Source organism: Calonectris borealis, unplaced genomic scaffold, assembly GCF_964195595.1.
Source record: "Calonectris borealis unplaced genomic scaffold, bCalBor7.hap1.2 HAP1_SCAFFOLD_40, whole genome shotgun sequence".
Lineage (NCBI taxonomy): Eukaryota > Metazoa > Chordata > Aves > Procellariiformes > Procellariidae > Calonectris > Calonectris borealis.
In genome coordinates, this window is record NW_027441454.1 from 188,744 (window position 1) to 198,641 (window position 9,898).

The 9,898-nt window shown below is 50.4% G+C and overlaps 1 pseudogene; it reads left to right on the forward strand.

Annotated features, from left to right (window-relative positions):
• Positions 1-5,532: 5,532 nt before the first annotated feature.
• LOC142076268 (olfactory receptor 5AP2-like) lies at positions 5,533-8,817 on the forward strand (annotated as a pseudogene).
• Positions 8,818-9,898: the final 1,081 nt, after the last annotated feature.

The following is a 9,898-nucleotide window of genomic DNA, read 5'->3' on the forward strand; positions in this document are numbered from 1 at the left end:
AAGCCAGACACCAATAATCCAGATGTGGCCACACCAGTGCTGAGACAAGGGGAATGATAACTCTGTTGTCTGGGTGGCCACGCACCCCATAATGCAGCCCCATAGCAGCTGGCCTTATGCATGGTGAGCGTGCACCACTGGCTCATATGGCATCCCTCCTAATGCCCAGGCCCTTCTCCTCAGGGTAAGTCCTGAGCTGTTCAGGTCCCAACCTGCCCTCTTGTATGGGGTTACTCTGCCCCCAGTAAAGGACTGACCACTTCTACTTGTAAAACCTCATGAGGTTTCTATTGCCAAATCCCAGAGTTTTTCAAGGTGCCCCAGGAGTGAAGCACCATTGGACCAGCTTTTAATATGTGCATGCAGATGGCTCATGCTGACATGGGGTGCCTCTGACAAGATAACAGCATGAGAAATTGCAGGACGCTGCACTCATTCAATGATATTGCTGATCAAGGTCGGAATTTCTATGGTGACAAGCTCAGAAACACCAAATGAGCATACAAAGGAAGTAAAACAAGGGCCAGGGAGAAAAGGGAAAACACAGGTGGGCTGTTTGCCTGGGAGCATACAAGGATGGTCAAGGGGAAGAAACTGTGGGCAGGGAAAAAAGGGAAAAAGAAAAGAAAAGGTGGAGAATAGGCATTAATCAGGGCTGCTTTGGGGGACCTGCCAAGCAGCCCTGCATCTGAGCAACAATGCCTGGAGTGGGACAAGAAAGCCACCGATCATCTGACCAAACTTTCTGTTTGGCTTCAATGGTCACCGGGAACCTGCATGAATTCCCTTCCATCATGAAGGCAAGATCCATGGTGGATGGAAATGCAGAATCCTTCATGCTGGAAGGGAGGTCAGGAGGTCTCTAGGGCAACCTCCTGCTCAAAGCAGGGTCAGCTATGGAGTCAGAGCAGGCTGCTCAGGGCTTTATTCGTCTTGGGCTTGAAAAGCTCCAGGGATGGAGATGACACAAGCTCGCTAGGAAATCTGCTCCAGTGCTTGACTGTCTTGATGGGGAGAAAGTTTTTCCTCACTTGTTTCAGCCCGCTGGCCCTCATCCTCTCATCGTGCACAGCAGGGAAGAGCCTGCCTGCATTTTCTTGCTGATACCCAAGAAGATATGGGAAGGTTGTTAATAGGTCTCCCCAAAGCCTTGTCCTCTCCTGGCTTTACACCTTTGCAGCAAAGACGGCCAACGGCATCCTGGGCTGCGTTAGGAAGAGCACTGCCAGAGGGTTGGTGGAGGTGATCCCTCCTCTCTACTCAGCCCTGCTACAATTTGTCTTGCTCACTTCCCTCGCCGTTTTCTACTCTACCACCTTCTCCCATACTTCAGCCAAAGTCACCCTCCACATCTTCCACCAGTCCTGCCTTGTCTTTTTGTTAAAAACAAGTCCAGGAGAGCATGCCCCCCATGAAAGGTCAGGGATCACCTTCTACCTTCCCTTCAACCCAGGCCCTCAAGTAAAGGTCCATGGTCTTCAAATTTTTCAGTGATCACCAGGGCCTAAAACTGTGTCCGTTCCTCTATTTGTCTAAAGGAGATGTCATCCTCCTTCTAACCTTCACCAGGAGGTTCGGTGATCCTGACCATTGTGCATGGAGGAGTTAGCGATCCATGTAACAGTAAACCTAGGCCTGTGCTGTGCTGGACTGTGCTCCGTGGACAGCTTGGCCTTCAGGCCGTGCTGCGCTGAGTCTATCCCTGGCTTGCAGGATGAGCTTGATCGTAACAGAGAAGTCTGCAGGAAGCTACTGGCGCTTAGGCCAACCGCATGTCCCTACCTTTCTCTGAAACTGTAGTTACAAATTCCCAAGTGCACATCTCATCCTAAACCAGTAGAAATTATGACTAGAATTTTTCCCAGTAAGAAAACACTTAAAGAGCTCGCAGGACCAAAATGGGATAACCCTGCCGTGGGTGGGATCTGCACATCTTGCTGCACCACATCTCTTGCCATGCTGTCAACTCAGTGTTCCCAGCATCTGAAGGAACGTAATATAGCCTACGCAATTGTCTCTTTGTGGATGGTGTTGGCTCTAACAAATGGCATTTTAAATGAGACTTCACAGAGTCTGAGTGCCTTTCTTACTGGGGTCATAACAAACTGGTCTGCTGACTGCCAGTCACCCAAGGAGATTGGAGTCTCCAATGACCTCACACTTGCATTCATGGCCATGTGCCTCCTACTGGCCTATGAGCTTCTCAGACATAATTAATGTCATAATGATAGCCCAACTCATCAGCCTTCTTGTGGCCTATCAACTGACCAGACGGAAGTAACCTCACCATGATCTTCCAAGCCACGTGCCTACTGCTGGTCTTTCAGTTTCTCGGGTGGACATGACTAAGCCATCATGTACTCAGGTGAAAGGGACATGACAAACCATATCCAAGCCCTCTTCCTGGATGGGTCTACCAGGTACTTAGGGAAAGGGATTCTCACAATCAACATACCTCTCGCCTGTCAAAGATACTGGCAGATGTGAGCCTAAGAGCACATATCTCAGCCATGAGTCAAGGGCTGACCTATCAGCTGCTTCAGAAAGAAGTGATCTCACAGGCCCTTTCCCAGCCCTGTTCCTGCTGCTGGCCTTTCAACTCCAGAGACAGAAGTGGCTCACAGCCGCCTTCACAGCCCACGTGCCTCCTGCTGGGCCTTAAGATCCTGAGGCACAGCTGACTTATCATAGCATTCCCACCCATCTCCTCCTTGTGGCCTATGAGCTGATCAGATACAGGTCACCTCACTTTCCTCTTCCAATGCCATGCAACTGCTCCAGGATCTCACGATCCCTGCCCTGGCCAAGCCGCTTAAGTTAGGGTTGGGGAGGGGACAAAGATGAGCAGGTTCGAGCACAGGAAAGAGGGCTTCAGGGATTAGGTGTTCAGGTTAGGGTTTGGGGATTAGAGCTTGCCTTTCAGGGTTAGGGATTAGGCAGAGGCTTAGGGGAAAGCTCTGGTGTTCTGCTTAGGGTGTCTGGTTAGTGTTTAGGATATGGGCTAAGTCTATGGGTTAGGGTTTTTTTAAGGGCTGGGGTGAGGGCTAGGATTAAGGCCAACATTTTAATGCTAGGAAAATGGGCTAGGGATTAAGGTGAGAGGTAAGGCCAGAGTAAGGCTGGGCAGTTAGGAGTTTGGGTTTGGCTTAGAAGTAAGGTTTGAGGTTAGGGATTACGGTAGTGGATTCCTGTTGGGGTGAGGAGTAACATCTAGTGGTAGGGTTAGGGTGTAAGGTTACTGGATAGAAAAAGGGTAAGGGCCTATCATGAATGTTTTCACAGTCAGCGTGGCAGAGGCATCAACATTACCCGAATCCCTTTTTACCTTATCAAAATCTTTATCTCTGTTGGCAAAGCCCCTCTTCCCTCCCCCAAATCTCCCATCTCTCTCATCCAGGCTCCTCCTGGCCTCCCCAAATGTGTCATCTTGTTGGGGGCAGCTTTGTGATGACCTTCATGACCTCTGAGTATCTGCCCCACCGCTGCTGGCAAGTCATTTCCTGAGAGGTTAAGAAAAGTCGCTTGCTGAGCCTGGAGAAGAGATGGCTTTAGAGAGGAGGGAAATACTAGCAGAGAAGGGGCAGGAGGCTGTCAACGAGATTGAACCACCAGGGTCCTCACAGTGGTGCCAAGGAAGAGGATGAGAGCAGCGGGCAGAACTTGAGAGAAGAGAGGTTCAGACTGGAGAGAAGGAAAATATTTTTCCCCACTAAGACAATTAAGCATTGGAAGAGGTTACCCAGGGATGCTGATCAGTTTCCATCCTTGGAGGTTTGCAAAACTTGATGGATAAAGGCCTGAGCAACTTGGTTTGACCTCAGAACTGACCCTGCTTTGAGTGGAGGTTTGACCTCTGGAGGTCTCTTCCAACCTGAATTATCCTTTCATCTTCTGACATGTATCTCTGGGACTATTCTGATGCTCCTGGGTCTTTGAGAGGGCCAAGAGAGCTGGGGAGATGTGACACAGGGCTTTGATTTGATTCTCAGCTTTTCCCAAAGGGCAACTGGAAGCCAGAGATACGCTGTGAGAGCTGAGCTGCACTGGCTTCCCCTGCATGAGGGTCTCCCATGTACCAGCACTCCCGAAACAAGGAGTGCGTGTGTTGAGCTGTGATGCACACACCTTTGTGTTGGTGTGGTGGTGCATTCCCATCCACGCCTTTTCCCTGGGCCGCTTGTTGATCTCAGAAATTCGCGTGAAACCTCGGCCTTGGTGCACTGAGTCTGGCGGTTGAGCGCTCCTTGACCATATCAGAAACTCTGCATGGCTGAGGCTGGGAACGTACTCCCACTGCCTGAGTTGTAGCTCAGTTGTAAAAACACTTAAACCGTCAGAATTTTAGTCGCTACCGCCTTGGACTGTGGCCAGGATGGAAATTTACAGATGACTAAAGTCAATCATCTTGCGCACCTATAGATGGTCCTAAGTGGGACCCTTTGAGCTCTCCTGGACCGCAGCGGGCTGTGCTCAGAATCTCCCTCTGAGATGAATGCTCCTCAGAGTTTGCAAACTCTCGAGTTTGTGATATTCGGAGGACTGTCACCGGCTGGCACGGGACCTGGGCTGCAATGCTCCTCAAGGCTCAACCCTTCTCCCGTTGAGAAATGCCAAGACATTTTATGTGAGCATTTCACTGAACTCGAGGGGGATTTTTAACAGGTGTATCTTTGTATATTTGTCCATCTTTGCATCTGTCTGCGTGTGTGTGTGTATTGATGGAAGTACCTGCTAGCAAATAGAGTCTGCTAAAATCTTATGATCTTTCTGAAGGTTGTGAATGAACCTTAGACTGCTGCTAAACACATAATCTTTAGACATAGACCATTGACCAAGTCTGGGACTAGGGGTAGGTCCAGCCGGGTCTACTCTGAAGCTCGTCACTCAACGGGAGGGTCTCCCTTAACCTTTTTTTTTTCTCGGCCTCTGTATAAATCGTCCCAACTCAGTTTTAACATGATACCCTGGCTTTGGCTGGGATAGAGTTAATTTTCTTGCTAATAGCTGGTAAAGTGCTGTGTTTTGGCTTTAGTATGAGAATAATGTTGATAACACGCTGAGATTTAGTTGTTGCTAAGTAGTGTTTACCCTAGCCAAGGACTTCTCAGTTCCCCATGCTCTTTTCCTTTGTGTGCTTCATGCGTGTAGTGAGTGATAGAGTGAACCTTGCCATCGAACTCTGTTAGGTCGTGCTTTTATAAATTTCTGTTAAAATCATTTTCTGCTAATAACTTCGACAGTGATTCTTTGAGCAGCCTCTAAACCACTCATTTGCGACCGTTGGCCATTACATTAAAATGATTGTGGTATTCATAAGAAATGAATCTTCCTGCTGAGATTCATTATCCTTAGCAGCTACAGCACAACTGTGGTGTCCACCCACAGTGCCACCTTCTCCCGCCTTTCCAGCCAGAGTAGAGGCCAAGGACATGGTATCTCATGACTTGCAAGTCCAAGAGGGCTGTGAGGAATCAACCCTATTTGTGCCACAACAGGAGTAAAGGAGGCCCTGGGCCCACCCAGGTAGCAGAGATGGACCCTAAGTGTGAGGACATCTCGGTACTTCCGCTCCCTTCAGCCCCCAACACGCAAGTCCCCTGTGCCTCAGGGAGGCCGCTCCCCACAGGGGGAGAGCCTGGCATCCGAGGGGTCTCACCCCACTCCAAGTCTCTGTGGCTGAGAGGAAATTCCTGCTGGCTCATTCTCTTCCTTCTTCTGACCACTGGGGGAGGCTGGAGGGGTCAGCTCGGGCAGTCAGGGCTCCCTACACCTAGAAGAGTCAGTGAATATATAGTCAGCTGCAGGGAGGTGACAACGGTCTTAACCTTGGGAACTATTCTGGCATTGTGTCATGAGCTGGGATGATTGCCCTGCCTCACCCTCCTCTCTAGAGGTTCTTGACCCAGAGTTCAAAGGATTCAGGGTTATGGAGAAAGGCAGGCCTTGCCAGAGGCGTTTACAAACTTTCCAGGAGCTCAGAAATTGCAGCCTCCTTTGAGAGTCAATGCAGTAACGCTCCCTTGCTGCAGTCCCCGGGAGACCCGAGCTGTGCCTGGGTCCTTGAAGGAATATTGGTGCTATAAACCCCAGGAAACAGTGCAGAGCCGAGGGCATTCGGGTGCTGCTGGAGACTCACTGAGTGAGCTGTGGGGAGAAGAGGGCAAGGACAGAGCAGGGCATTAGACCTGGGTCAGGGTTTGCAGAGAGATCACGGAAGGGAAGATGTGGTGGGGCAGAGGCAGAGAGTGAGACCCCAGGTCTTTGTTCCCAGTCAGCACAGAGGTCACCCCTTCATGCTGAGCATTGCAGGTGGGTGCTGGATGTCCTGAGTCAGGCTACTGTTGATTGTGCTTCTGGGTGTTTGTGCAGTGAAAGTTTGTGAGCGAGAGCTGAGTCTCTGTCTGCCTGTGTCCCCACCCCAGCTCCCTCCTGCCACAGATACCCCGAGCCCCAGTACCATGGAGCAGAGATGCTGGGGAGGGGCTGGTGGTGCTGGGGTGTGTTGGAGCCAGCCTGGGCACTCACCTACCTCAGCTGGGATGGGGGAAGAGTCTGGGAAGAGTGTTTAGGGCCAGACTGCCTGAGCCCTTCTCCTCCCACAGGGCTGTGTCCTTTCTCAGCCTTTTACATTTTTTCTCCCTCCCTCATCGCCAGAAAGGCTCAGACCCTCAGCTTTCTCACATTTCTCTCATCCAGTGGGGAGGGCTGGCGACTTCATTCACCCTGGTCAGCTCTGCTAAAGCTGGTTGTCTTCATCTCTTCCAGAAGCAAACCATCCCAGCCCGGGAGGTGGGTTTGACAATGTTTACAGTAACAAGTATTTCAAGGAGCAAGGCTCAGGGGGCTGTTTCTCAGGCATGCATTCTCCCTGGCTGTTCACCCAGGCATGTCCTGCTCCTCTCCCACCTCAACCCCCAGGCACCCCTGGGACACTCCTGCCAGCCTGGCAGTGCTGAGCAGGAAGCCTGTGAGCACAGCTGGCCGTGCTGAGGTCCTGCCGCTGGGCTGGACGTGCAGCCCCAAAGCCCTGAGGAACCTGTGCTGAGAAGAGGACGATGGGGAGTGGATGGTCCTCCCTGTCATTTTCCTCCCTGCACAAAGTCTCTCACATGCTGCCTGGTTGATGCACAGTTACACTTTTTCCTTCTTTTTACTGTTTCACACACAGTGAGGGGTTCAAGCATCCTCTGTCATGACCCCATTAAACAGTCCCTTCTTTGTCTGAGCTGGAAACTCCTGACCTGCTCTTTGTCAATGCAAGAAATCGGCCTGCTCAGGGCAGGAATACTCTCCTCGGAAGGGCAGTGTTTCAGAGCTGAGACCACTCACCCGGCACTGTGCTCAGCCTTCTCTCATTTGGAGGAAGCACATCTGCCTTGATCTTTTCACAGAAACAATTTATTTTGAATCATGGCACTGGTTTTCCTTGGCAGAGCGCAAAGGATCTCAGTTCTAAACAGCTATTCTGGTCATGTTGGGAAAACCCCTGAGCACAGGAAAGCAGAATGTCAAAATTTCAGCAAATGCACATGATGTTTTTATTCCAGCGTGAGGAAGAGGCAGGTCCATGGTCAGAGTCAGCCCTGTGGCCAGAGGGAGTGCTCTTGGGACAAGCAGGTTTGCCCTCTTGAAGAAGGGTCCCTTCTTTTAGTTTGGAGGGAGACAAAACGGACTACGAACAAAGGCAAAGTATATGAGATTTTTGTTCGTTTGTATCTTTTTTTGGCAGCATTGTCCATCACAGCTCTTCTTCCACTTAATGCAGGAATGCATGTGTTTTGTCACAGGCCTCCTTCCTGACAACTGGGAAAACAAAAATAACCAAAGCTGTATGGAAAAAAGGGAAGAGGCCAATCAGCCATCACCCACGAGTTCCTGCTGCTGGGAGTGGGGAATGTGCCCACACTCCAGACTCCACTCTTCCTCCTATCACTCATCACCTATTCCATGACCGTGGTTGGGAACGTCCTCATCGTTGTGTTGGTGGTGTCAGTGTGGTGCTAATATCTTTGATGGTGATTCTTTAAGCGGCCTCTAAACCACTCATTCGTGACACAGAGTAACATCTGCACACCTCCATGTACTTCTTCTCCTTGGACACCTGCTACAGCTCCACCATCTTGCCCGGCTGCTGGCCATCTTCCTGACTGGGGACAAGGCGATGTCTGCTAATGGCTGTATGGCTCAGCTCTAGTTCTTTGGCTCTTTGCAAGTACTGAGTGCTACCTGCTGGCAGCCATGTCCTATGATGGGTACTTGGCCATACGCCAGCCCCTGCTCTATGCAAGCTTCATGACCTGGAAAGTCTGTCTTCAGCAGGTGGTTGCATCTTGGCTAGTGGGTATGCTGATGTGTGCAATAGTCACAGACTTCTTATCCCAGCTGAAGTTCTGTGGCCCCAAGGCAATTGACCACTACTCCTGAGACCTTACCCCTCTGCTGGAACTTTCCTGCTGTGACACCAGCATGGTCACACTCAGGTCCTTCATCTTGTCTTTCCTGAGTGTTGTCTTCCCCTTCCTGTTCATGCTGGCCTCCTATGTATACATCATAGCTTCCATCCTGAGGATCCCATCCAGCATGGTCAGGCAGAAGGCCTTCTCCACCTGCTCTTCCCACCTCACCGTCATCACTGTTGTCTACCTGCTGCCCAGAACAGCCCCACTGAGGCAGCTCAACAAAGTGCTCTCCTTTTTCTACACTGTCCTCACACCCCTGGTCAACCTCCTCATCTACAGCCTGAGAAACAGGGAGGTCAGGGAAGCCCTGAGGAAAGGGCTCAGGAAAGCCAAGGCCTGCACCCAGGGCGCACAATAATGTTTCACCTGCAGGAATGAATTGTTTGTGCTTCAGTTTTGTGTAGGTAAGGAGGACTTGGACAGGCATGTGGTGTGCAATGCCCCAGACATTGCTTTAGGAGTGTGCAATATTGAGCATGTTTGTGGGATGGGAAGGGTCAGGGAGAAGAGATTTCCTTTGGGAAGGGTGTGGGAGACAATTGGGTAAATATTGCTTGTTTCTGTAAAGCCAATGACTTGCTTCTTTCTTTAAAGCCAGTTGGTGGTTCCTTCTTTAGGTACTGTGGAAATGTTCTTGGTTTTCTTTCTGTGAGAGGAATAAAGGGATTGCTGCTGAAACGTGAGCTCTATCCATCGTAGAGGCCTGCGTGCCAGCCAGTGACCCCGGTCGCTGCTGTGTTCAGTGGAGAGGCCCAGTTCAGCATGGCTGCCCACCCCCATGCAGGTGCTTCCCGTGATCTGAGATGCCCGCAGGCCTTCCAGAACTAGGTTGTGAGACTGGCAGGTAGAGAATGGGACTTGGGAAGGGGTTTGCTGGGTTCAAAAGCAGAGTGATAATGGAGGCAGGAGGGAGACATGGGGGCATCGGAAAGAGCCCTCAGTGCCAAAGCGAGCCCCACGGCACTCACACCTGCAGGAAGGGACTCCAGAGCCAACCTGTGTGGCGAATAAGGACACGGACTCCGTCTGAGAGGGCACAAAGACAAAGACGAAAATCCTTTATTATACAGCACAAGCGCCTTTTTATACCTCACATTATGCCACGTGTGCACTTCAAAGAATTCCCTAGTACATCCCCTAAGCAAAGGTCATCTCAACACTCTTCCGCTAATTTCCTTATCTTTGTCATGCCCTCAGAACCATGAACTGCCACCTCTTATCTTCCTTTTCCCCAGGGCTTCTTTCACTTCCCATCTTCCCATGGCTTCTTGTTTACCAACGCTATGATACTGCTTGTACTCTCAGACATTGATTCCTCCACATCTCCCCCTTTTTCTTTTACAACAAACACTAAGCTAACTGACTTTTCTATTATTCATTTCACACATTGCAATAAACATAGTACACACACAAGAATACATACAAATACAATCAAACGT